The sequence below is a fragment of the Balaenoptera borealis genome (genome assembly GCF_965194805.1).
Source record: "Balaenoptera borealis genome assembly, chromosome: 12".
NCBI lineage: Eukaryota > Metazoa > Chordata > Mammalia > Artiodactyla > Balaenopteridae > Balaenoptera > Balaenoptera borealis.
This window is the reverse complement of record NC_138869.1, coordinates 48,583,549-48,611,351: the sequence shown is the minus strand read 5'-3', so window position 1 is coordinate 48,611,351 and position 27,803 is coordinate 48,583,549. Positions and strand designations below refer to the sequence as shown.

The 27,803-nt window shown below is 44.3% G+C and overlaps 2 protein-coding genes across 9 annotated transcripts in view; one reads left to right on the top strand and one right to left on the bottom strand.

The window, feature by feature from the left end:
• The window catches only part of LOC309608508 (uncharacterized protein), a gene marked incomplete at its 5' end in the record, with an annotated part of 555,765 nt that overhangs the window by 211,152 nt on the left and 316,810 nt on the right, over window positions 1-27,803 (top strand). The gene's annotated exons all lie outside the window — the stretch shown is intronic.
• MYRIP (myosin VIIA and Rab interacting protein) overlaps window positions 1-27,803 on the bottom strand; it is a 223,647-nt gene that overhangs the window by 86,459 nt on the left and 109,385 nt on the right. The window lies entirely within an intron of this gene.

Genomic DNA, 27,803 nt, shown 5'->3' with positions numbered 1-27,803 from the left:
CCAGCACCCAGGGTGGACTGGCTAAGCGCTGCAGGGTCCCCGGCCCACCCTCACATCTCCAGCTTCCCCCTGAACAGACGCAACTGCAGGCAAGGGTAGATGAGAAGGAAGGAGCCCTGTGTCAGCATCTTGCTGGAACAGAAGGCAGAGTGGAATATGCGTCTGTGCATGAATTCCTTCATCTGTTCATTCATTCATTCTTTCATTCCTCATTATTTATTGAGTGCCCTACGTGGCAGGGATATGGGGAGTGACAAAACAGATGAAGCTCGTACCCAACAGTGCTGTCGGACTAATATTCTCAACGAGTGCCAGGTGCGTCATGAGATGGAACCAAAAGTCAAGCCAAAGGCATCTCCAGAATGGCTGGACAGTCTGTGTCCCACAGGCATTGGGTTCTGGATCATTCCCACAGATGTGTGAAAAACAGAGCCCACCCTGATTTATGGCTCAGGCATTTTTTTTCTAGGCTTTTAAAAAAATTGAAGTATAGTTGATTTACAACATGGTGTTAGTTTCAGGTGTACAGCAAAGAGATTCAGATCTATATATATATACACACACATATATTCTTTTTCAGATTCTTTTCCATTATGGTTTATTACAAGATATTGAAAATAGTCCTCTGTGCGACACAGTAGGTCCTTGTTTTTTATCTGTTTTATATATAGTAGTGTGTTTCTGTTAATCCCAAATTCCTAATATATCCCTCGCACTCCTTTCCCTTTTGGTAACCATAAGTTTGTTTTCTACGTATCTGAGTCTGTTTCTCTTTTGTAAATAAGTTCATTTGTATCATATCTTAGATTCCACCTATAAATGATATATGATATTTGTCTTTGTCTGACTTACTTCACTTAGTATGATCATTTCTAGGTCCATCCATATTGCTGCAAATGGCATTATTCTGTTCTTTTTTATGGCAAATATTCCATTGTATATATGGACCACATCTTTTTCTTTATCCATTCCTCTGTTGATGGACATTTAGGTTGCTTCCATGTCTTGGCTATTGTGCTGCTATGAACACTGGGGTACCTGTATCTTTTTGAATTAGAGTTTTCGTCTTTTCCAGATATATCAGGCATCTTCTTTAATGAGGCCCAAACTGCTGCTTCTCAGCCTCAGAAAACACATAGGAGGGGTGCCTTAGGAAGGACGGGGAGCCGAAGTCCTGGTGATGAGACTTGTGGCGAAAAGCTTTCTAACTTGAAACTGTCCAGAGGGACCCTGCTTTGTTTCCCTCACTTATTTTTGTAAATGATCCCAAGTTATCCCTAAAAATGCTCACACAAAGGTTCTTAGTTCTGTGCAGTTCAGTTTCACAGTCTTAAGCATGATCATTTCTTTCAACACCAGGGCTTTAAAAAAATCAACAGCAACCCTTCAAAATTCACCAATCACAACATAGTTAGAATTGGTTACTTTTAGTCGTTGGAACTACTGTTGGTTCATATGTAAAATGATGGTCACACAACTGACAAGGATAGGGAACATAGGAAGAGGATCGGGTTTGGGGGGAAGGTGGAAGTTGAGTTAGGACACTTAAATTTGGGGTGCCCACCACATCCCCAGGTGGCAATACCTGGTGGGCACTGGATATACTAGTCTGAGACTTGGATAGAAATCTGGACTAGAAATATGGATTTGGTAGTCTTTGGTCCACAGGTAGTATTGAAGCCAATAATTGGTGTAGTGGAGGTATAAATCATCATTATCTCTATTTTACAAGGAAAATAGAAACAAGTAATTTGCTGGTGTCACTGACTGAACTTAGAGCAAGTCAGGGAACAGACTGTAGACCTCATCCTTGGGTCAGTGCCTTGACATCTGATCGGGTTATTTTCCTTCCAGAACCCCTAGTTAGTGTTCTTATTGCAAATTACAGCTTTTATTTCAAAGTTTAAGCAAATAGAAAGCACCATGGATCAAGGAATCAGCAGACAATGTAAAATCATTGTATCATTTCCCTAAAACAACCTACTTATCACATTGTGAATACTAATCACTTCAAGGCACTTGTTTGTATGAGAAGTTTGCTAATTATTTTTATGACATGAATAAACTTGTAAATATGGTACATTCTCATCAGAAGACAGACTGGAATCACATAACTCATCACAAGAGCAGCACTGAAATTATAACCCCATGAAAGCTTTGCCCAGGAATGCCAGACTGATTTTTGGCTCATTAGACAAAACAACACGATTGTGAGAATGAAGGAACTGCCTACATAAGAACTGCTCATATCCTGGCTGCTGGTGATGAAGCAAGGCCGCCTTGGCCCGCAGCCCTGGCACGGCAGGCGCTGTGCAAACTGAGCTCACTATGGGGGAGAGTCTAGGAGAGTCTGTGGATCCCGCTACTTCCTGTATGGTCCTCGGAGCAGCACTGGGGGCACCTTCCGGAACCTTGATGGAAATGGCAATCCCAGACCTCTATTCTCACCCTGAGAGCGGCTGAATCAAACTGCACTTTAGCAAGGTTCCCAAGTGGTTACTATGTACATCAAAGCTTGGTAAGCACTGGCCTAGCAAAATTAGCTGGGTGTTTTCTGAGCCCACATGTGGTTTTTGTTTTATTTTTAATTTTGACCACAATCCACTTAGGTAGGACAAGAGAGAGAACAGCTGACTTGCCTCCCTCCTTCCTGCTTTTCAAGGAAAAAGAACTGAACTGGGTAATAAAAAGTTTGGAAGAGGAATAGAATAATTAAAATGGTACTCCCAAAATCAGGTGCCTTCATTACAAAAAAATAAAATGCCAAAAATACTGTTGAGCCAAGATCAAATCATTATGTACAGTAAGGTTCCCCAAACAATCTACAACAAACTAAATTGCTAATGATGAACTAACTTTACTTTGTTGGTAAAAATTAAGAAGCACAATTAAAATCCATGACCAACTCAAGATGACCTTGATGATGTACGGATAATGAAGCATCCCTCCTGAAAACTATAAGCACATCCATGATCTGTGAGCTCTGCTTCACAGAATACAGAATGAGAAGATTCAGCACCAACAACACACTGAATGGTAATAAAAGAGAAAAAGCTCCAGGTCTTTCAAACAGAGGGACTTTAATATAGGCAATTGGTTATATAGATGATGAAACCACTGAGACGCCAAAGAGAGGATGATTGAGGCATCCCAGAGGCTAGCAATGGGGGAGCTGTCACCACCCCAGGGCCAGAGGGACAAGGGAGGAGGTGGCATTACCAGTAGGAGCATCCTGGAGCCAGGAGCTGGGGCCACAGAGGAGATGCAGCTGCTGCAGAGACACTGCTTGAGGCAGAAAGACTGATACCCTGTTTTCTCTTTTTCTCCTGCCCTCCCAGTTCCCTCCAGGGCCTCCCATTGGCCAAGCTCAGAAGGGAGCCTGGGCAATGCAGCCTTTGGGGCTCAGCACCCCCAGGAACAGAGTAGAGAAAGGAAAGGCCAGGATGTGGCATCTAGCAGCACATAGCAAATGACTGTTCTAACGTTGGCTTATAAAAACCAGATTCTGGCAACCCTTAATAACTTACTTAATAGATTACTAAGAAGTAGCCTTAGTTTTAAGCAGAAACCTAAGTCTGCAGAATTGTGCCCCATTTGCCGACAAGAAGAGAAGAAAGGAACTGTGTTTGGGAATTGGTTTGCAGCCTATGAGGCGTCCCCATGCCTCCAGAACATGCTTTAGGAACTGCTGGCATGGGGCAGATGATGGGCTGGGTATCAGACTGAATTTTAGCACTTACCACCTATGTGAACAAGGGCATGTTTACTAACCTCTCTGGGTGCCGTTTTCCTTATTTGCAAAATAGAGATACTAATATTGATCTGGCAGAGTCTTACAAAGCATCATTGACCTAATATGCTTATGCATCTACCATAGAACTTGAACACTGTAAGCACGAAGAGAATGGTAGTTATTTAATCTCAGAAGAAACTAAATATTCATTAAATTTAAGTCCTATTATAAGGAAATCTTTTTCTCTAAAGAAGTAAAAATCAAAGAGCCCCCCTCCCCCTATACAGACCACAATATAGGATCAGTAGGAAGAACTTGGTTTATCCATTAGGACCAATAACTGACATCAGTGTGGGCCTCAGCTGCTTGTTACATGTCTTCTGAGAGAGCAGTTGTCCAAGGACAGGCTTCCCTGACTGACAGTGTGCACTGTTTCTCCTGCCAGCAGAGGCCTGCGGAGCCCAGAACTTTCTAGCTGAGTCTCTCGCCCTGCTGATGGCAGCTCTCCCAAGTGAGTGCTCGCGTTGAGGAAAGGCCCGGAGACAGCCTTGCCACCAGAATCACTCAGTCCTACTCTGCTGAGTGAGACTCAACTCTTAGAATTATGATTTCTAAGTAACTCCTTGGATACAGTGTCCCTAAAATAAACTCAACTTTACTAAAAAAACAAAAAAACCCATCAAACAAACATTCTTTCTCCCCCAAATCTGATCCTAGGCAATTTATTTAACCTATCAGAGGTGGTTTTTTTTTTTCCTCCCAGATGCAAAAGGAGATAATAAATATTTCATCAGATTTTTCTAAAAGATTAAATGCTATAACACATGCGAGGCACTCAGCACAGTGTCCTGCCCAGTGTAAATCTTCAGAATATGCTATTCCTTATTATCATCAACGTTATTATTTTATCCTAAGCCCTCTGCATTCTTTTTCGGCAGGATGTGGGTGTAATCAACAGATAAAGAGTAAAAATAGACTTGTCAGGAAACGCATTCAATTCTTACATTTCATCTTAACCAAAAGGTTAAACTTTAGGGTTAAGGTGGTTCTTAATCTTTAGTATTTAGTTTTTAAACTTAAAACCCAGCTTGTTGGGCCAGTCTCAGAGCTTCTGATTTGTTTGGTCTGGGCGGGGCCCGAGTATGGCCATTTCTGACAGATGTGCAGGTGATGTGATGCCGCTGGTCCAAGGACACACTTTCAGAATCACTGAGTTTGAGGATAGATTTGACATGCTGTAGAATGTAATATCTTCCTGTGTTCTGTAGCCAAGAACACAGGAAGATATTACTGATTCAGAGCTGTGGGGAAAACAACAGAATGACAGGCAGGTGTTTGGAAAATAGGACTCATTCAGCCCTGACAGCATGAAGGCCCTTGAGCACGGAGTCAGAGCAATCAGTCTCGAAAAGTCAAAAGAGATTGAGAGACTAGATGGAAAAGAACAGCCCTCACACTGGGACCCCTGAGTGTGTCACTGGGAATTTGTAGACAGACATGGCCAGGAGGCTGGAAGTGTCATGTTCAGTTGATACGTGACAATTGCCATTAATGTGAAGTGTCCTGCTAAGGGTGGGAAGCTGGAGTTGACAAATAGCAGCAAGGAAAGCCTGGGAGAGAAGTGAGGAAGTGTGTCTGTGTGAGATACCCCCGCAGCTGCTCCTGGGCCCTTTGCACAACTTCTACAATTTGCACAGTGGCTAAAGGGAGATGGATGAGGAAACAGGCTGAAGGAGAGAACAAGGGAGTAGATAATAATATTTGAAAATATTTTTTTTCAGTTTTAATATTTTTTATTGGAGTATAGTTGATTTACAATGTTGTGTTAATTTCTGCTGTGCAGCAAAGTGATTCAGTTATACATATATATATATATATATATTCTTTTTTAAAATATTCTTTTCCATTATGGTTTATCATAGGATATTGAATATACTTCTTTGTGCTGTACAGTAGGACCTTGTTGTTTATCCATCCTATATATAATAGCTTACATCTGCTAACCCCAACCTCCCACTCCATCCTTCCCCCAACCCCCTTCCCCTTGGCAACCACCAGTCTGTTCTCTATGTCCTGTTTTGTATATAGGTTCATTTGTGTCATATTTGAGATTCCACATATAAGTGATATCATATGGTATTTGTCTTTCTCTTTCTGACTTACTTAGTATGATAATCCCTAGTTGCATCCATGTTGCTGCAAATGGCATTATTTCGTTCTTTTATGTGGCTGAGTAATATTCCATTGTATATATGTACCACATCTTCTTTATCCATTCATCCGTCGATGGACATTTAGCTTGTTTCCATGTCTTGGCTATTGTGAATAGTGCTGCTATGAACACCACGGGTGCATGTATCTTTTTGAATTACAGTTTTGTCTGGATATATGCCCAGGAGTGGGATTGCTGGATCATATGGTAATTCTATTTTTAGTTTTCTGAGGAACTTCCATACTGTTTTCTTCAGTGGCTGCACCAACTTACATTCCCACCAACTGTGTAAGAGGGCTCCCTTTTCTCCACACCCTCTCCAGCATTCGTAATTTGTAGACTTTTTTTAAAAAAATTAATTCATTAATTTATTTATTTTTGGCTCAGTTGGGTCTTTGTTGCTGTGTGCGGGCCCTCTCTAGCTGCAGCGAGCGGGGGCCACTCCTCGCCGAGGTGCGCAGGCCTCTCACTGTGGCGGCCCCTCCTGTTGTGGAGCACGGGCTCTAGGTGTGTGGGCTTCAGTAGTTGTGGTGCATGGACTCAGTAGTTGTGGCTCGCCGGCTCTAGAGCACAGGCTCAGCAGCTGTGGCGCCCGGGCCTAGTTGCTCCGCAGCATGTGGGATCTTCCCGGACCAGGGCTCCAACCCATGTCCCCCGCATTGGCAGGCGGATTCTCAACCACTGAGCCACCAGGGAAGCCCAGTGTTATTTGTAGACTTTTTAATAATGGCCATTCTGACCAGTGTGAGGTGGTAACTTGAAAATATTATTGATGAGTGTGCTTCCACTAAGGCCAGGAAAGTAAAATTATAAGAAGTTGTGCTTTTGATTTAAAATTTTTTCAGATATTTTAATATGCTAGAAAAATTATTAAAAATACATAAGAATATTATGTAGGGTGATAAATATTTCCTTTTGTCTCAGTCTCCAATCAGAGGCTTTTACTAGATCCTGTCTTTAGTTAAAATTTGTAAATTTTGATAGCAAATACTTTATAATAACTATAAATGGAATATAACCTTTAAAAATTGTGAATCACTATATGGTACACCTGTAACATATAATATTATATATCAACTATACTTTAATGAAAATTTTTATATTTTGTTCTTTATGAATTTTTGCATTAATTTTGATTTTTAAACATACTACATTAAAATATTTATCTTGATTATTTGATTTTGGTCACTCCCTTAAATTTTACACCGGAGGTGAGTGCCTTGCTTACCTGACCCTAACTCGGCCCTGATAGGGCAGCCCCGTGTGTCGGCACTTTGACACTAGGGTTCCGTGGTGGCAGAGGAGTGCCGGGGGGGACACAGCTGTGCCCGTGGAAGGGGGAAAAGTGCCCAGTGAAGCAGATGATCCCAGCAGGAGAGGGTGGCGCCCGGAGGGTACAGTGGTGGTACCCAGGGGAGTATGGTGATGAATGCAGCGCCCAGAATACACTGAGGATGAGGAACAGTGGAAAAAAAGTGGAAAAAAAAAATCCATGGATGTCATGGGTGAGTTGTTGAAACTTGTGCCCTTAGAGACTCCCAGGAATCCATGGGGTGGGGTGTGGAGGGGAGCTTTGAAGGAGGCTGAGGTCCTGCATTGGTAGTTAGGGATAAAAACCAATGAAGCACCATCACCCAAGGAAGGTCTAAATAAGAAGACATTTCTGAGATGGTCTGGAGGTGGATGTGTCAGGGCATGCTCTGTCCCTTCCAGGACTTTCCAGCTGTCATTCACAGGACTTGGGCACAGCAGCCTCCTCTTTGCAGTCACTCTGGCCTGGGCAGGATCTGCCCAGCTGTCCCTACCTGTCCCTTAAGAAGCCCTCCCCAGACTTGATGCCACTAGTCCTGACCTGGCCCTGAACTCTCCCATCTCTGAGGCTGTCTCTGTGGCCCTCGGCTCCACACTTACGCTTGATTCATTCCTCTCTGTCCGGTTCAGCGAGTCTGACTGATACTCAAGCAGGCAATTGTCAAGCCTGGGGGAAGGGGGAACGAAATGGTTTCTTTTAGTGTTGACTGTTTGGAGGCAGGGATAAATGTCATTTGAATATGGCTTTTCTTTTGCTTTCTTATTTGTAAAGCTGATTGAGACTTACTTTCACTTGTCAGAATCAACTTGAAGTAAGAGAATTTAACTGCATTTATTTGAAGAGCTGCTGTCCTGCTATAGCTGCAGCAATTTGTACTCTGAACCAAGCTTGCCCAGAAGGGAAATCTTGCATCCTCCCTGTGCTACTTTGTGTGATCTAGGGACTGAGACAGCAAAGAAAATGCAGTCAGCACATACGGATTCTTCTCCCAGTCACATCACTCTCTGTACGGTCTTGAACACGTTTATCTTTCTGCATCTCACTTCCCGCACCCTCAGAATACAAATGATCACAATTTCCTACAACCAAACTTCCAGGGACACACAGTTGCATTGGATATTGCCTCACCTCCCATGTCCTGACACGTTGAGGTGTGCCAGCTTTGCTCTGATAACATCTTCACATTTGTATTTTTAAAAAGTGTGTAATTTCCTTTTTGGCTTATTCATCTGTTTGATTAATGGTAACATTATATTATATAGTGAGGTGTCTTCCCTTTAAGTTGTTGGAACAAGCTGGTTGTTGGAACAAGAAGATGATCTGATTACTGTTTATATTAACCAATTCTGGACTTGGCTATAATAAACACACAGTGTACTACTGTGAACATCAAAAGGCAAGGACTTTGCTATATTAAGTGAGTGGTTAAAGATACTGTGAAAACGTCACTGTTTGTTCATAGTAGACTGGAGCTGCTGGGGCTGCCACGTAATTAATAATACCTGCCGTTCACGAACACCTCCTATGTGCCTGCCGTGGAACCAGGTCTTTTTAGTCCTCAAAACTAAATTACGAGACAACTCTTCTTTTACGAAAACAAAAACTACATAGCTCGTCAATGGTGAAGCCAATATCCTCTTTCTTATTTTGACTGTTAATTTTCTTTCTTTTTTTTTTTTTTTATTTATTTTTGGCTGTGCTGGGTCTTCGTTTCTGTGAGAGGGCTTTCTCTAGTTGCGGCGAGCGGGGGCCACTCTTCATCGCGGTGCGCGGGCCTCTCACTATCGCGGCCCCTCCCGTTGCGGGGCACAGGCTCCAGACGCGCAGGCTCAGTAGTTGTGGCTCACGGGCCCAGTCGCTCCGCGGCATGTGGGATCTTCCCAGACCAGGGCTCGAACCCGCGTCCCCTGCATTGGCAGGCAGACTCTCAACCACTGCGCCACCAGGGAAGCCCCCTGACTGTTAATTTTCTTTAAGTAAAAAAAATTTAATAGATGCGTCACGGAGTTTAAAATGTAAGCCTCCTGCTCACCCATGTTTACCATCCATCCAGTTCCCTTCCCAGAGGCAAACAATGCTGTCAGTTTCTTGTGCACCTATGCACACACATGACAATACTCCCCAAAGTGTTCCCCTTTGCTTTTCTTCTGTACAAATGGTAGGACTTCTCTGCACTGTCTGTTCCATAACAACACATCCTAGAGATCATCCCGTGTCATAAATATAGAGCCTCCTTATTCCTGTTTAGGGGCATACTATAATTTATTTGACCTGTGCCCTATTGGTTGTCATTTAAATTTTTTCCTAATTTGCTTTTACATCAGCGTGGCAGGGAATGGCCTTTACACACACACACCTACACAGACACACACGAAGGGAGCAGAACGTTTGTTAGGAAAGAATTGGGGAATCTTCTCTCTAAAGGATCTAGGCAGGATTTTGAAGGATGTGCTATCCCTTTACTGTGAAGTGGTAGGCAGAATATTCTGCAAATCATCACACTGGCTCCCGTCTGTGTGTGGGTATGAGTGCATGCTTCAGGATATTCATGAGGACGCAGGGCACTCTGCTTACAGCGCACTACTGTTTATAAAGCACTTACTTAGAAAAGGACCTACAGATAAACCGAGGGTGCTAAGGAGGAAAGGAAGAAATTGGTTCTTTCATTTTTAAAAATAATTAATTAATTTATTTATTTATTTTTGGCTGCGTTGGGTCTTCATTGCTGTGCGCGGGCTTTCTCTAGTTGTGGCAAGCGGGGGCTACTCTTCGTTGCGGTGTGTGCGCTTCTCATTGAGGTGGCTTCTCCTGTTATGGAGCATGGTCTCTAGGCACGCGGGCTTCAGTAGTTGTGGCACATGGGCTCAGTAGTTGTGGCACGCGGGCTCTAGAGCGCAGGCTCAGTAGTTGTGGCTCACGGGCTTAGTTGTTCCGCGGCATGTGGGGTCTTCCTGGACCAGGGCTCGAACCCGAGTCTCCTGCATTGCGGGCGACTCCTAACCACTGCGCCACCAGGGAAGCCCAAGAAATTGGTTCTTTTTTACCGACTGCCAAGTAACTGCAGCCTCTGTGGATGGGTCCCTTTCTTCCAGACAAATGCCTGTGTGCAAAATTCTGCTTACACTTTCCTGGAATGGACTGCATCAGAAATGGGTTCTCTTCACATATGTGGGGCATAAGTGCAAACTTTGAAAAGGCACATGCCTTTTCTGTTTTCATGGAAAAATCAGTGGCCACTTCTTACAAAAATGGGAACACATTTATACTCTGCAAATCAAAGACAAGTTAATGTACTTCTGTTCAAATGTAAATCTCAAAAGAAAAAAAAAAGGCTGATGTTGTCCTTTGACTTGAAAAGTAAGTTGAAATCCTGGAGTGGTCTCTGACAGGGCCTAATGCAAGCCACCTGACCTGCCAAGCTATTAAGACTGGTCATTTTGGGGGTGAAAGTGCTAGGAACTCTGACTTCAAGGGAGCAGAGTAATGAGCTCAGATCAGAGTCTGCAGGGCTGCTTGGAGAGTGAGAGTGGATGAGGAACAGCGGAATTCTCTAACAGTTCTGGCTGAGCTCCTCTAGCCACATTTCTGTTCTCATTAAGTCATCGAGCTCATCTTGGGCAAGGTCTGTACCACCCCCGTTGTCCACGCTGTCGATAGCAGATCACGAATCCCCTTTCCAGTGTCCCAGTTTGAGCAGAAGGGACTTCCAAATGGGTTCTGCGGTGTTCCCAGGCCTCTGCAGATTTCCCCCTACAGAGAAACTCAGGAGGCTCTGGGCGCCACACTGCAAGACGTGTCCTTCGGGGATGGAAATCGTGCGCATTCGCTACCAATCCCCACCTCCAGAGTGGGATCCTGGCCAAAGATCTTGTGTGTGTAGGTGGTGGTGGTGGGGATTTTATTTTAGCATTATCCACCATGGTGGACTTCAGATCTCCTCCATCTGTATAGAACCCAAAATATATCTCAAGAGAAGCCTTGAATACATTGCATAAATTGCTTTTAGAGGGGCTTGTGACAAAATTCTCACCAAAATTGAAACCGCTGACCAGTATTCAACTAAGCACCCCAAAACCCAGCCTTTAGAAAGTCTGCAGATTTTTGAGTTCTTGAGAGCATCACAGTGCAGAGGGTAAACTACGGAGCCAGCCTGCCTAGTATAAATCCCAACTCCACTTTCTAGCAAGTTCCTTAACCTCTCTTTTCTTAGCTGCTACATCTGTAAAATGGGTGCAATATACTTGCTTTATGGAGTTATGAGGGTATCAGTGCTTAGAACAGTAATTCAGTACAGAATAAGCTCTCAGTAATGTTAGCTATTGTACAGAAAAATTATTTCGCATTTCTATAAGCTTTTTGTGGTGGTTTTTGGTAGTGGGATCTATTTGCAAAAAGGCAGTGATTCAAGGCGGAGCCTCTGAAGAAGTTGAAAGCTCCATGGCAACAGATAAGGCTTTTTTCTGGGTGCTGGCAGGGCCACTGATACCAAGCCACGGTTATGGGGAAAGCAAGGAGTTAGGACGATGGCTGGAGTGCTTTGCTTCACCCAAACAGTACACTGGGGGCCTCGCCAAGCAGCACAGCTGCTGCCTCTGAGAGTGCCCACATTTTTCTTACAGTTGTCATTTTGCCTGGCAAAGAAATCTTTTATCCTTTCAAAGATGTTGATGTCTTTTGCCCTATGCTCTCAGCCCTACTGCTCTGAGATGGGGGCTCTGGTAGACTCTGCTGGACCGAACCCCATTTCCCAGGATGCTCCCCTAGCACCTCACCTGAGGCTGGTCCGGACACCCCTCTATTCAGTCCTTGGCATGAAATCATGCAGAAATTTTGTACTCGGATGGCCACCCCTGTTGCCAGAGCTGACACAGACCTATTAAAAACAATCTTTGATTTCTTCAGTCACTTAGATGAGGGTTTTGTTGGAGGGGAGTGGAACTTATGTACTCAAAGTCATTTGCAGAGATCCCCCCATTAGTTTATCATGCTGCCTTTGTCATGTGCTCGATGTGACTTCATCCTCACAGGGTCTCCCTTATTCCACAGTGAGGATTCAGTCCTGGGAGATGCACTTTATGTCAGAGGAGAGACATGGAAAGATACTAGCCTAAAGCTCCAGAGAGCTGGGTTCTCTGTCCACCTCTGTCACACAGTGGCTGTGTCACTAGGCTCAGATCACTTCCCTTCTCTGACATTAGTTTTCTTACCTGAGGCACTCCATGAACCCAACCTTCGAAGTTGGAACATACGTTTAGGGCTTGACTGCCATCTGGGGTGTATCCAGAGGTGGAATGACCCGAGATAACCTGTGGAGGCCAGCCTTTGAAGGGTCAGTGGTCACACAGATGTTGTCCAGGGTTGGAGTGTGTGTGTGTGTGTGTGTGTGTGTGTGTGTGTGTGCGTCGGAGGACTGGGGAAGAGGGAGAGTGGTGAAGTGTTGTGTTGTACAGCCTCTATGTGTGTGAGAGAAAAGGGCGAGAGTGTACATGTGAGAGAACCAGAGAGAGACACTGTGGATATCGCTTCTATGCTTCTATGTGTGAGAGAAGGAAGGTGGGGAGAGAAGAGGGTGGGGGAAAGGGGAGGAGGGACTGTGGAGAATTCGAGAGCATATTGTGAGTGTGTGAGAGAAAAAGGGAACAGGGAGAGGGAGAGAGCAAGGAAGAGAGGGAGGCAGAGAGGGTATGTGTGGTGTGTGTGTGTGTGTGTGTGTGTGTGCGCGTGGCAGCTGTGACCAGTGGCTGGGCTGTACACACAGCCCCTGCCTACACAGTTCTCAAAAACCTCCCCAGGTTTCCTGGAGAAGCTCTGCCAGGGGCTTTGGGGAATTCTCTCCTCTCACTGGCTCGAAAGCAAGGCTGGGTTCTCGCAGTCTGAGGATGGAGGGTCACGAGGCCCCCCAAGGTCCTGCCCCTCTGCTCAGGACCTGATTTCTGGCTCTGGGTATCTGAAAGCCTGGCTCCGTGCTGGAGGAAATGATCCCCACTTGGGAGCTGGGGTTCCTCAGAGCAGCACAGCTTGTGTGGGCAGCAGCTGGAAGCTGATTCACCCTCCCTGCTCAGGGAGGGAGGATGCCAGGGTCTGTTTACAGCTCCAGGCCTGAGGAAGTCATCCCAGAAGGGGTGTGAGGAAGGAGGAGTCAGGCTCTATCCTTGTGAGGGACGGTGACAGCGCTGGACCACTCCAGTTTGGAGGAGGTGTGAGGTCAGTTTGGGAAACTGTAAAAGGAGCTTGTAGTGGAAATCTTCCTTTCAGAGTCTGGCACCCATTCATCCTCTTCCTGACAAAACAGTATCCCAAATATCTGGGGAACCACCTCTCCCCACTCCCAGGCTCCAAGAGTGGGTCTGGCTCTAATCAGGTGTCTTCCCCTCCTCCCAGCCACAGTGATTAGATCGGGGACGGACAGATGAACCCAGATCACGCCAATGTGAGCCATGCCTAGGACTCTGTTCAACCCTTGCAAGTGGGGTGGTTTCTAAGGATGTGTGGTTGAGAGAAGGGAGAGGTTAGAGTTCTGGCCGGCATCCTGCTATTGTGAGAAGTTTGAAACTGCAGCCCACCAGCAGAAAGCGATGGAAAGGAAAGAAACTGAGTCCTGAAGGTACAGTTTAAACTCTGGATCCAGCAGTACCTGAAGCCACACTACTCTTGAACATTTTTGATTACATAGCTAATAGGTTCCCTTTTCTTTAAGTCAAGTTGGGTTGGGTTCTATATCCCTGGTGATCCATGAAAGCCTGGCTGAAACAGTGGTGAATGGGATTCCCAAACCCCTGCTGAGAACCAACAATGTACTGGGCAGGTACAGTGACAGGTGCTGGGGGAGGAGGTGATGAAACACAAGGCTTCTGTCCCTGGGGGGCTCCCAGTCACCAGGGAAGGCAGATGTCTGAATGAGGAGCCAACACCCCAGCGACAGATGTCTATGTGCTACAAAGGAGAGGAGCTGACAGTCTTAATCCAGAGCCCAGATAGGAAGGCCAGTGGGGGACGGAGGAGTGAGGACATAGTGTTGTCACTGGTTAACAAACACCAGTTTTAGAGACAGAAGGACCAAGTCTTAGATGCCAACACAACCTCTCCAAGTCCTCATTTATTCACCTGCAAAAGGGGGAGTTTTATCTCATAGTTTTGTTGTAAGAATTAAACATTTAATCAGCCACTCGAGACATATTTGCTGAGCACCTATTATGTGCCAGAAACTGTGGACAATATGGTATGCAAAACAGAGAGGGAGCTTATACTCCAGTGGGGTAAGCATCAAAACAAGAGCCTAGATCATGAGTGAGTGGGACAGGGAGGGACAGGGGTGGGAGAGGAGTATGAACAAACACAAACTTGCTTGATGACAATCTGTGACCATGGAGGGGAGGTCTGGAAGCAGAATAAGATTTGAACGTGTGAAGAGGGAGGGAGGGGGCAGGATTCCAGGTGGAGAGAGACCCCCATTATGAAGGCGGGGGGGAAAGGAAGGCGGGAGGTGGGAGAGCAGGTGGGACCAACCCTGTGGGCCTTTGTGGGATGTTGAGTTTTGTCTTTATTTTAAGAGCCAAAGAAAACATGGATGGGTTGCCTCTGGATAATTAGGAGTTTGAAGCAAATTGTTGTCACTGGTTTTGCATTCAACTGCAATGCTGTTATGGCCAAGTTGAGAATAGAAATTAGGAGAGAAGCAAACTGTGCTAAGCTCAGGGCATCTCACCTCTGTTGGAGCAATGCTGTGAACAAGGGCGGCAGCAGCGGTGAAGGTGCAGGGTTAGCCCCATGCTGGGCAGGAGCTGCTGGTGGGGAACCACAGACTTGCTGCCACTGTCCTCTCAGAGGGCCAGAGGGACCAGGCCCAGGCCTCCATTCCAGGGGTGGGCGTGGTCACTAACTACAAAGCTGTGATGCACCAAGGGGCCTGGACCTCCTGGGACATGAAGCCCATTAGCAGACTAAACTTCCGGGGGGTGGGGAGCATCTGAGACAGAGTTGCCTCTGGGAGCTGGCGGTGGTGGCCTCTGCTCCCAAGTAAGCGGAATGGGACAGTGGAAAGATGCTGGATTTCAAAATCAAATAAGCTGGGTTCCCAATCCAGGCTGAGTGCTTTGTCAGCCACATGACTTTGAGCAGGTCTCTGAGCCCATCTCCTACCCTGTAAATCGAGGCTAATTCCTGCCTTGCAGGCTTTCTGGGGATTTGGGGAGTTAACACAGACAACATGCCTCCCTCTCAGGAAGCGGACCGTGACTTTCACTTCTCTTTTCCAGTCCTTCTTGGGGTTCTGGATGACTAGTGTGAGCCACATGTGACAAGACAGACCCAAGACAGCCCCAGGCACTGCTGAAAGCATCCCAGAGTAGAATACCCTGAGCGGCCGTAAGGACTTGCCTGCGTAAATAAAATTCCACTGGGAGAGGGGTTTGGGGAGACATGCCCACACCATATGGCACGTGGTGAATGCCTTTCACAGCCTTTCCTGGCAGCTGGCTGTGATCAAGGGGAAAAAGAGAGAGAGCCCAGGAGGGGTACAGAGCATCTAGGAGGGGAGGACATCTTTGGGGGCTTTGGGGTACTGACCATGGACAGGTAGCAAAGACCCCAGGCAGGGTCTCTGAATCAAGAGTTAGTGGCAGCGACTTCCCTGGCAGTCCAGTGGTTAGGACTTGGTGCTTTCACTACTGAGAGTCGGGCTTCAATCCCTGGTCAGGGAACTAAGATCCTGCAAGCCGCGTGGTGCAGCCAAAAAAAAAAGTTAGTGGCAGTTTCCATTTGCAGCAACATGGATGGGATGGACCTAGGGATTATCATACTAAGTGAAGTAAGTCAGACAAAGACAAATATCATATATCACTTATATGTGGAATCTAAAATCTGATACAAATGAACTTATCTATAATACAGAAACAGACTCACAGACATAGAAAACAAACTTATGGTTACCAAAGGGGAAAGAGGGGGGAAGGATAAAATAGGAGTTTGGGATTAGTAGATATACACACTATATACAAAACAGACAAACAACAAGGACTTAATGTATAGCAGAGGTAACTATATTCAGTATCTTGTAATAACCTATAATGGGAAAGAATCTGGAAAAAAAATATAGAATCACTTTGCTGTACACCTGAAACTAACACAATATTGTAAATCAATTATAGTTCAATAAAAATAAATAAATAAATAAATAAATAAACAACAAAAGAGTTAGTGGCAGTTTCAAAACCCCCCTTTGCAGTCACACAGTGGTAATGGCCACGGCCTCAGAACAGCACAGACAAGCAGGTCGGGGAATGGGAATCTAAACACACAGGGCACAAAAGACACAGCAAGAACAGAGTCTACTGCAAGGCTTACAGAGCCTCAGATGAGCCATTTATAGCTTCTGAAATGCATTTTAATGTGTCTCTTTGCAATGCCATCTCTTTCCAGGCAAGTTCAATCTTTGGCACCATTACCAGGGTGACAGTGGAAGGTGCAGACTTCCCTGGCCAATATTAGCATGTTATATTCCTTTTGGGAGGTTCTGGGAAGAGGAGAAACAATCAACACAGAGCCTTTATCTTGTTTAAACTCCCCATCCTCTACTCAGTCCTTGATGCCGCTGAGAATCCTACAGTCTAATTTGTAGATCAAGCATGTTATTAGATGTGAGAATTAGAAGTGACAAGCAAAATGCCCCATGCCATGATGCTAATACTCATTAAACCATCCTTGTCTATTATTTCAGAGGAAATACAAGCTCACTAAGAATATACTTAGTGATTGTCTGCTAAAATATGCTCCTAGTGATTTAAATCAAACATGGGGAGGTCTGGGTTGTCCTTGATTTGTCACATGGCCATTAAAACCACGGATGCAGAGAAACACTATATTCTTTAATTTTAAAAAGTGGCTGGCACCAGAAGGAAAGGTTTCACGAGGATGGAGCTTCTGGATCAGGAAGACTAAACTCTGGGGTCTCACCCTAACAGCCAGACCCTCCTCTAACCTGGTCTCTCCGTTGGTGACAGCCCCCTTCAGTGGCCCAGTTGGGGAGATCCCGGGTAGACCAGGCCAGAGGGCCTCTCCAAGACCTGGATGAAGGCTCCAGAGCCACAAAGGAGAGGTGAACACAGAGGGAAACTTTGGCTGGATCAGCTCCTACTAAGAACCACCCGTTCCCTGGGGGAGGTGCAATGTGTACCAGCTTACTTGGGAGCACACTAGCTTACCTGAAGTTCATGCCTGGGAAACCACAACCGAAAGGAAGAAGATGAATCATCTTCACTGCTTCCTGAAGCCTCACCTCTGCTCCACCTGAGTGTCTGAGCATTTATGTGGCACCTACTTAAGCCTCCACAGACCCACCACACTAGAATGCAACTCAACACGGCACGTCCTCCACAGACATCAGACAGCAAGCCTCCACCAATGGAGGTGGAACACTGCCACTGAGGAATGAAAGTCATAGGTACCTGTGCCACATAAGATGTCACCTTGTGGCCTTTTATTTCTGAAGGACATTTCTGAAATGACTTTAGGCAGGGAAGTGCATAAGCCAGCAGGTTTGACAGATGATGAGTTAAAAATGATTGAAGCTGGTCACCTGAGTTAGGTTTTCATTTCCTAAACTTGAAACCTTATCCTGTAATACTTATAGGTGACTTGCTCTTGGAGACTGGAAACCAGCCTTCAGCAGAAATGGTGACAGGACAAGTCTGGCTGGTCTACAAGGAGAGCGGGCTCTCTCCACCGCCTTCAGCCTCATGCCCCACACCAGGTGGGGACAGGTCATATGCAAAGGCAGATTCCTCTTTTTCCCAACCATCTTGGGGAGTTACACTGCCCTCTAAGTCCAAGATCACGATGCTGTCTGAACACAATCACCACCCTTCGCGACATCCCCAAATTCCAGCACTGAGCACTGGGCCAGCTCCTCACTGGCTAGCCCCTAGGTTCTCTGAGGAATGTGTCACCGGGGTCCCTAATCACTGTCAGTCTCTCAGGAGGGGCCCAGAAAGGTCAGGGATTTGGCACAAGTTCTCAAAGCTTACTACCAAGCAAGAAAACAGTCTGATTAGAAATGAAGCTGAGTATATTGATTTTTCTTCATGAAATTTTGAACGCAACAAGTATTCATGGTGTGTTTTTCAGCATCCAGTAACACCACATGAGGCACTTATTAGTAAACCCTTGAGACAGAGATTGTCCCAAGGTCAACAATAAAAGGATGGAGAGAAGCAGTTTTACATTATTATTAGAGGTGCACATGGTCTCAGAAGTGACTTTCCTTGACCTTGTCCCATTGAAACAGACTCACAGGCTCTCACACATCCACATACACCTTGGCCTGAAGATCCTGTATATAATTTTAGAGAAGAAAACAGAACTTGACAGAAAGTGGTTTTTAGCGAAGCAAATACAATTCTGCATAAGCATTGCCAAGGCCCTTGTAACACAATAAGCCCAGAAACATCCAACAAAGAGGAGCATGTCCTTTGGAACTAATGCATAAAAGCTTTATGATGATGATGACATTCCTGAGACGCTCATAAAAATTCTAACTCTCATGTCCCCTTTTAGCTTTGTGTATTTGTTTTGGGCCCTTGTTAGGGTTGATTTTTTTTGAGCCGCAGACAAATCTAATGGACACTTCTAGCATTGTGGCATACTCCAAATATATCTAGGACCAAAATTTTCCTGCTACATGAATACACCTCAGTCTGAGGCCCAGGAGCATCTCCAAGTCTTAAGAACCTGCATGGAAAGCTACTAATAAGCTCAAAGATGGCTTTTGAGGGCTCCCAATGAAAAAGGACAACGTTGTAACAACTTCTGCAAACATCAATTTTTTTCAGCTACAGAATTGGAATATTGGCTCCATGTATCTCACGGGTGGCTGAGAGGTTAAAACAACATAATGCAACCAAAAAATGCTTCTTCAATTTAATAAGGTCTGGCTGCATCCTTCTTAATGACCTAGACCTGAGTTTCAGTCTTCTCATTTTGCTCATCTTACTGTGTTTGGGGTCTCCTTTTCGCAGGCTGCAGGTTCGTAGTTCCTGTTGTTTTTGGTATCTGTCCCCAGTGGCTAAGGTTGGTTCAGTGGGTTGTGTAGGCTTCCTGGTGGAGGGGACTAGTGCCTGTGTTCTGGTGGATGAGGCTGGATCTTGTCTTTCTGGTGGGCAGGTACCACGTCTGGTGGTGTATTTTGGGGTGTCTGTGGCCTTATGATGATTTTAGGCAGCCTCTGTGCTAATGGATGGGGCTGTGTTCCTGTCTTGCTAGTTGTTTGGCATAGGGTGTCCAGCACTGTAGCTTGCGGGTCGTTGAGTGAAGCTGGGTCTTGGTGTTGAGATGGAGATCTCTGGGAGATTTTCGCCGTTTGGTATTACGTGGAGCTGGGAGGTCTCTTGTGGACCAGTGTCCTGAACTTGGCTCTCCCACCTCAGGGGCACAGCCCTGATGCCTGGCTGGAGCACCAAGAGCCTTCCATCCACACGGCTCAAGTCACCTTTGCCAGCAGAATCCTTCTTTCTGCTCTCCTATCCTAGACCTGAGTTTCAGGCGTTAAGATGCTCTCAGACACAGGATGCTTTCAGGTCTGCTGGCTCACCCCTCAGGGCCTTTGCACTGCCTCTGGGTGCTCTCCCAGCACTTATACCAGCTCCGTATGGGTATGGTTGGGACTTTCCTGTCTTCCATATCAGACTCTGAGCTCTTGCAGGGCAGGGACCTCTTCCTGTTGTTCTTGGAGACACCCCTCTCCACTCAGGCCACTGCTATGCTGGGCAGGCTTGTTCCAGCTGCGGGGAGCTGTGAGCGCCTCTTGCCAACTCAGTGATAATATGTCGATAGCTCGAAAACATATATGGTGGGAATATTTACACTATGGAAATTGGCAAATACTACAAATCAAGCCTTCTTTATCCCTGGAGAGCCGGTTGTCAAAAATTCACCAGGACACCACTGACTCCAGGCAGCTTTCTCACCTCATCCTTTTAACCTGACACATTCACGCTGGACAAATGTTCTCTGCAACAGAACCAAAATCTAGCGTGTCACGACACCCTCCCTTCTTGAAGCAGATGCTTCAGTTTGTACTCTCAGTTCTGTGATCTACTTGCCTGGCTTACTCCCCAGTGATGGCAACAATAACAACTGTAATAATAGCTAACATCTATTGGTACTTACTACGGGCCAGCTGCTGGGCTGAGCCCTGGCAGACACCTTTCACTGAGTCTTGTCCACAGCGCTGTGAGGCTGGCACTGTGTTACACTCATCTGGCCCAGGAGGAAAGCGAGGCTTTGGATCCTTGCCCACGGGCAGGCAGGGCCAGCATCAGAACCCAAACCAACTCAGCCACGTCACCCCTCTGTCACAGCCACACTGGGTCACTTGCCCTGCTACCCTCCTGTGGACCTTCTCCCCACGGTCATGTCTGTGCATGTCCAGCACTAGTCGCTGTGTTTCTATTTCCATCCATGTAGCAGCGGTATGAGGGGAGTTCATTGATTATGCTTTGTGGCACCTTATGAATTCCCTAACAGCCCCCAGTTTTCATCCTGGACTCAGGGCGTGGGCTGGCCCCCCTTGTCCCACCCTAGAGCTCTGAATGCCAACCGGCCTCAGTGCCCACCCTGAGATTCCCTTGCTGCTACACTATTCCTTCTGGATTGAGGCTCCCAGGGGCCACAGCTGTCCACATCACTTCTCTGAACCTGGCCTTGAGAACAGTCACTGGAGGTCCACTGCAGTAGGCACAGGGCTGCCTCGGTAATTACTCCCAGCACTACCCTAAACCAGCAAAAGCTCTATTTGATGGATAGTAGACTTGGGAACAGAGAGCTAGTATGGGGCCAGGCCAGGGTTTCAGCCAGGTGTGTATGATAGCAGGGGCTGGCATTCTTTCCACAACACCAGAGGTCCTGAGTGTAAGGCAGGGGACAGGCCTCTGGATGGCCAGGGGAGCCAATTCCCATTGCCATCTCCCGGCCCCTGGCCCACAAAGCAGCAGGACCTGCCCTGGTGACCCTCTGGAGGGGCCCTGCAACTCATTCTCCCGTCCCAGCCCCTGGCAAGCAGGACCCTGCTATGGGTTGAGCTATAGCCCGCTCCTGTGCTGGGGAGGGCCTGCCCAAGGCATGAAATCCCCATGGCCACAAAGGTCTTATCCCTCGAAAGGCAGCCTCCAAGCAGTGAAAAGCAAGCTGTTTAACTCTGCTTTAAAGTGGCAGCTAAGCTAAGACCAGTTCAGCTCATGAGGGAACCATAGTCCATTCCTCCTGGGTCATTGTGGACATCCTGCTTTGATTGCACCCTTTTTATTTTTAGTTTTAAGTTTTCTGACCTCCGTGGTTTCAGTTGAGAAATCTGTCGTCACCTGAATTGATCTTCCCTTATAAGAAATATATTGTTTATTTCTGGCTGCTTTCAAGATTTTAAATTTTTTCTTTAGTTTTTAAAAGTTTAATTATTATGTATCTTGCTATGGATCTGAATGTCTTTGGTTTTCCAAGTTGTGTGTTTATTTTGGTTTTCCAAGTTGTATGTTTATTTTTCAGGGTTTCAAGGACATATTCTGGCATTATTCTCAGAGAATGACCTTTTCTCCTCAAAATCAGCCAGTGAATTTATTTGGTTTTTATTTCCCTGGAGTACAACCCACAAGCCTTATCCAGCAGCTTCTAATTTTCTCCACCCATGCTTAAAAAAATCCTCTACTGCAATAAAAAGTGTAGCTGGAATACTTTTATGAGTGTGATTAGAAATGATGTCCTTGTCACAGGAGGTGCCATCCTCTGGCATACCCGCAGGGACTCGGCATGGCTTCCCAGCTGTGCCATTGGAGCTGAAGCCATCAGAGCCAGGGGCTGTGGACGGCACGTCCTTATAGTAAAAGAAATCAAAGTTCTTATCACCAGAGCCTTCTAACCATGGGACAGACACCATGGTGGGCACAGATCATCCTTTCTCTAATCCTTTAGCAACCTTCTAAGCCCAGTGTCATGAATTCCCATTTTTCAGATGAGGAAAATGATGCTCAAAGATGCTCAGCAACTGGCCAGTAGCCACACAGCTGTTAAGTGACAGAGCCAGTGTAAATGTGCCAATAAATTTTAAAAAATTGTTTTATGGCAGTATTGCTTACCTATAGTAAAGTGCACTAATCTTAAGTGTCACAGTGAATGTTTACATATGTGCACACACATAAGACCACCACTTAAGTCAATGTATAGAACATTCTAATCACTCCAGGAGGCTTGCTGGGTCCCCTCCCATTCAGTAACCCCTTTTACTCCCAAGGGCCATCACTATTCTGGTTTCTCTCATCATAGATCAGTTTGACCATTTCAGAACTCTACATCAATGGAATCATACAGTATGTGCCATATCTGTCTTCTTTGGCTCAACATCCATGGCGTTCATCCATAGCGTTGCGTGTATTGGTAGTTTCTTCTTTTTCATTCTATTTGATAACACACAGTGGCCGTGACATAGCCTACCTACTGAATGGTGTATTACTTTCCCAAAAGTTAGAGATATAAGCTAGATTGATTAGAAGCAATGAAAAAAATTTAGTGCTTTATGATTGTACCTGAAAGGCACAGCTGACAAAGTTATTCAGCTTATTTGGAATTCATTACACTTCCTGAGTTTACAAGGCCATTCCTAGATGTCTCTTGAAGAATCTCATTTTAGAGGTTAAACAAATCATCTGAAGGACACACAGTCCCAGAAAATGCAGGTGTCTTCGTGTGGTTTAATTTGAATGAGGCTCTGGAAGCTACTTGACTGGGGAGTTGGGGGTCCCTGGGTCAATTCTTTAGAAAAAAATGAAATACTCTTTTCTTAATTATCTCATATCTTCACTTCTACTGGTGTAGACTCTAAGCCTTTTCAGTTCTTTCCTTACCAACAAATTCATAAATACTCCCCTGACAGGGCTGCCTTTGAACTGCAGAGGCCATAATATTCTCTGATGCTTTTATGGTGATTCTGAGAGCAATTCACACCTCAGGTAGGATTCCTAGGAATACTTATGACAGTACAGCTTACACAGCCCAGGCTGAAGTAACCCATTTATATGGTAAATGCGTTGGCCCTCCCATCAGGTGATGCTGAATCAGTTTGCCTTCTTTAGGCCACTTGTTCCTGCTCTCAAATGAGAACTCAAGAAATTTAGCAGCAGTAGATTTTGGTCTTGATTTTAAGAGCTGTTTGTAGTCTTAAGAAATGAATACAGAAAAAAAAAAAGAGAAAGAAATGGATACAGCATCATCTTCTATAATAGTTCCTGCTAAACTTATTTGTCTTCATGCTGAATACTGCCTTTCCAAATTAAGGTTTATTTCTCTAGGACCTTTCTAAGGATTTACATCTTGTAAGGTTTTTATAAAGTGAAAGGGATGTTCTTTGCTGGCTATCCCCCTCTTATACTGGGATATCAAATCCTTCTTTTCATTTCTTAAATTGATGTTCTGTGGACCTATTTGAGGGAACTTCAAATTTCTAACCACAAGGCTTATCCTAGGCTTGTGTATGTACTGTATGTATATCTGTGCTTTATGCATAAAAAGAGCAAGATTCCCTCTTCCCTCCAAAGACCAAGTTTGGCCTGGTTGTGGGGGCATATAGTCCTGTTGAGAATGCACACCCTGGAGTCTGGAGTCAAACATTTGGGTTTGGATCCTGCTCCCACCTTTACTTGGAACAGTAACATGCCTCAGTGAGCTCAGCGTCTACAACTATAACAGGGGGGGCTATCCACCTTGCAGGACCATAAAGTGGAGAGTGTTGGCATCTAATTAGCATTCTTTTCTGGAAATCTACTCTCTGCCGCCTGCAGCCTAGATTCAGCCCTACCTTGCCCGAGCTTTGCAGTCTGCCCATTGCTCCCCCTTCCTTTGTCCAGCCTGCCTTTGCCTCCTGTCCTCCCCTGCTGAACTCCTACTTCATGAAAGCCCAACTCAGGCATCCCTTCCTCTGGGACACCTGTCCTGCTGTTGCTCTAACCACGGGCCCCCCACGGGGACTTCACAGTCTCTAGCAGAGCACTCTTCACTCACAGCTGCTCACGCACAGACTAATCTCCAGTTACCGTGGAAGCTGCCGTGAGCAGTACTGAAATCTGTTTGACTCTTTAACCTTGGCCATTAACGTAGGCCTGGGCACTTGCTAAAGGAGAGAACCAGTGCCTCTGCTTATCAGAGAAATTTCAAAAAGATCAAAATTTCTGGTTAGGATTTAGCACTTTCACTGCCGTGGCTGGAGTTCAATTCCTGGTTGGGGCACTGAGATCCCGCAAACTGCTAGGTGTGGCCAAAAAAAAAAAGAAGAATTAAAAAAAAAAAAGAATAAAAAAATTTTAAAAGAATTAAAAAAATTTTAAAAAGAATAAAAAAAAAAAAAGATCAACATTTCAGGCTGGCCCCTTCCCCATAGTAACTGTCCTGAAACTTATGCAAGGAGGCTTCAGGAAAAAGGAGAAAAGGAACATTACAAACAAAAGGCACACCAAGAACTCGTACCAAAAAATTATACGATAAACATCGCAAGTGAACATGTGAACAAACAGTTCTCCAGAAAATCAGTGATGGGCAGTAAAGAGTTGATTGCTTTAGCACAGGCCTCCTGTGTAGGCTGAACTCAGTAAGCATTTATGTAGGAAATAAGTGAAAAATATTTAATTTACCATGATGTGTGTCAGTGTGTATTTCCAGGAACAAGGACACTCTCTTATAAAGCTATATAAAGTGATCAATTTCAGGAAATTTAAAATTAATACAATACTATTCTACCATTATCCATATTCAAATGGTGTCAATTGTCCCAATGTCCTTTATAGCTATTTCTCCTCACCTCAAGAGTTGATTAAGAATTAGGCATGTCACTTGGGTATCGTTTCTTGTTAGTCTTCTTTAATCTAAACATTTCCTCGGTCACTTTCTTTCATGACATCAATATTTTGAAGACTTCAAGCCAGTTATTTTGAATAATATTGCTCGGTGTGTCTTTGATGTTTCCCAAGATGAGATTTATTCTAAAATTTGGAAGGGTAGACTGTCTGTCACAGTACACGAATGAAACTTCCCACCAACATTCCTCAATTTTTTTCCCTTAAATTCTTCAATCTAGTCAAGAGATTTGTCAGTTGTACAGCTTTTTCACTGAACAGCCGTGGATAAGATGGGATTTTTCCAAGCACACAGTAACTTTCTTTGACTTGTTGCATCATGGTGTGTAAAGAAATCTCAAGAGCTCATTAACCAAAATAAACTACATGAAATTGGCACACAGTGCTGCCAACACAAATAATTCCATTGCCATTCAGGTTCCTTTGCCACATAAATATTCCACAAAGTGTACACCTAGGAAGAATGCTCTCTGTTCAAAACAGTGAAAACACTTCAAAGAAACCATCGCATACATAATTTTTAATATAAGAATTTACCCATGCTAATACAATATACACATTATTTTAAATGTCTCATCATATTCTGTCAAGTTGAATGTATCCTAACTTACTTCCTCTGTTCTATTGTTGGACATTTAGATTATTTCTGGGTTTTATATTACAAATAATCCAGTATATCTCATTTTTGTATTGAGAATTATTTTTGTATTAAAAATATTCCATTGTCTCTTTAGGTACAGGTTTTCAAAAATGAAATTACTGGGTAAAAGGACTTGAACATGCTAATGGCTCTTGATACACATTGGTAAAAGGTTATGCCCATTTCAACTTTGCCAGCAATGGATGAGAGTGCCTTTTTCAATCTACCCTTGCCAACACTGAAGAGAATGCTGAAAAAAACACATTAATTTCATGAGAAAAAAAGCTACTTGAAGCATAAATCTCTATTCCCTTGCTTTCTATTGAGGTTCAACATTTCCCCATATACTGGTTAACCTGTGGATGTCCTCATCCCATAGTGATAATTTTTTAATATATCTTCTTTATGGATATTGCAAACCCATTAGGATATCTCTAAAACATACTGTGGAGTTTATACTAAAAGGGCAGCATCCTAATTTATGAATCATGTGGACTGTGTAGAACACCAAGCAATAAGTGATCAGGTAGAAGTAAAGGATATTCAACTCCAAGTGAAAAGAAATGAAGGCTTAAGTTGTCTCAGAAAAACCAAAGCCAATGCCCCAGGCATAATCAGGAGATATGTTTTGATTTCAGTCCCAAGGATAATTTTTCTCTCTCATTCCCGGAAAACAATCTCCCAAACTGGTCTATGTTAAAGGTAATAGCACAAAACAACAAAAATCAGAGAGAACAATTTTTATAATGAAGCAAAGAACTAAGAAGCCAATTTGTTTCCAAGGAAAGTAGGAACGCCATTCCTGAATCAGTTCGACACCAAATGATGACTGACGTGTGCATCTAGGCTCACTGAGAAAGTTCGGTTTCCTGCAGAAGATCTTAAACAACCAGTATATGTCCTTATTTATAATGTTTGACTGAATCTATGCAATAAATGGTCAAGAAGATAAATTTTTATATAATAAAAAGATGACAAAGGGAATGATTCTGTAGTATCCCATTAGCTATATAACTTCTAAAATAAGTAATCCATCATCGTTCTATAATAAATTCACTGATGTTTATTAATCTCCCAAAGCTAAAAATTTTAAACTAACACTGACAACAGAAATATGTTTTAATGCAAAACATATGGAGAAAACAAACTGACAAAGCACAAACCATCTGTTCATAATTAGAGCAGTGACCATTACAAGGGAATTTTCATTTAAAATTCTTAAAATGCTTTTACTATAATAAATAACCAAACAGAACCCTAGGACAGGTAGACTCTTTTTCACTGTGATGAGAAAGAGGAAAGCTGAAGTTTTGGACTACCACCATTTTTACAGTGATTTGACATTACCTGTGTCCTCCCCAAGGAAGCCTACATTCTAATCTGAGTCCCTCCTGTAGAACCACACCACAGACAGGCCCGGGTGCTTGATATAGTCATTTACTTCTGACACAATTGGTTAATATTATGGCATGGATGTCTACCCTGTATTCCTAGTGCCTTAATTTTCTGTGAGCAAGAATTTTTATTATTATAATTATTCATGGCTCTATAGTATCTCAAAAAACATATGCATATGGTAGCTACTGGATAAACAGCTAGAAATTAAACCAATGCACCAAAAATGGGATTAATTTACATAGGAAAGGAAAACTATGTCATAGGCAGTGGGGAGTGAAACATGAGTCTAAAAAGCAGTCATCTCAGCAAATTCACAGAGCTGCTATCCACTATTTTACTGGGATTTCACACAATACACACACAGGTATTCTTCATGTAGTTTGACATATACAGTGTTTTAAAATCCAATTGCTCAGATATGAATATGCTGAAAGAATATCCCAGAGAGTAATATCCTAAAGTAAATCACTTCTAAACCAAGGTGAATTTCAGACTGCACAAGGAGCAGAGAACCTGATGGTCAAAGTGGATGGCAGCACAAAGTGACCCCAAACACCATCCCTCAGCAAGACACCAGCTTTTGCCAGGTATTTAGTCTAAACAATCTATTGGAAACTAATTTT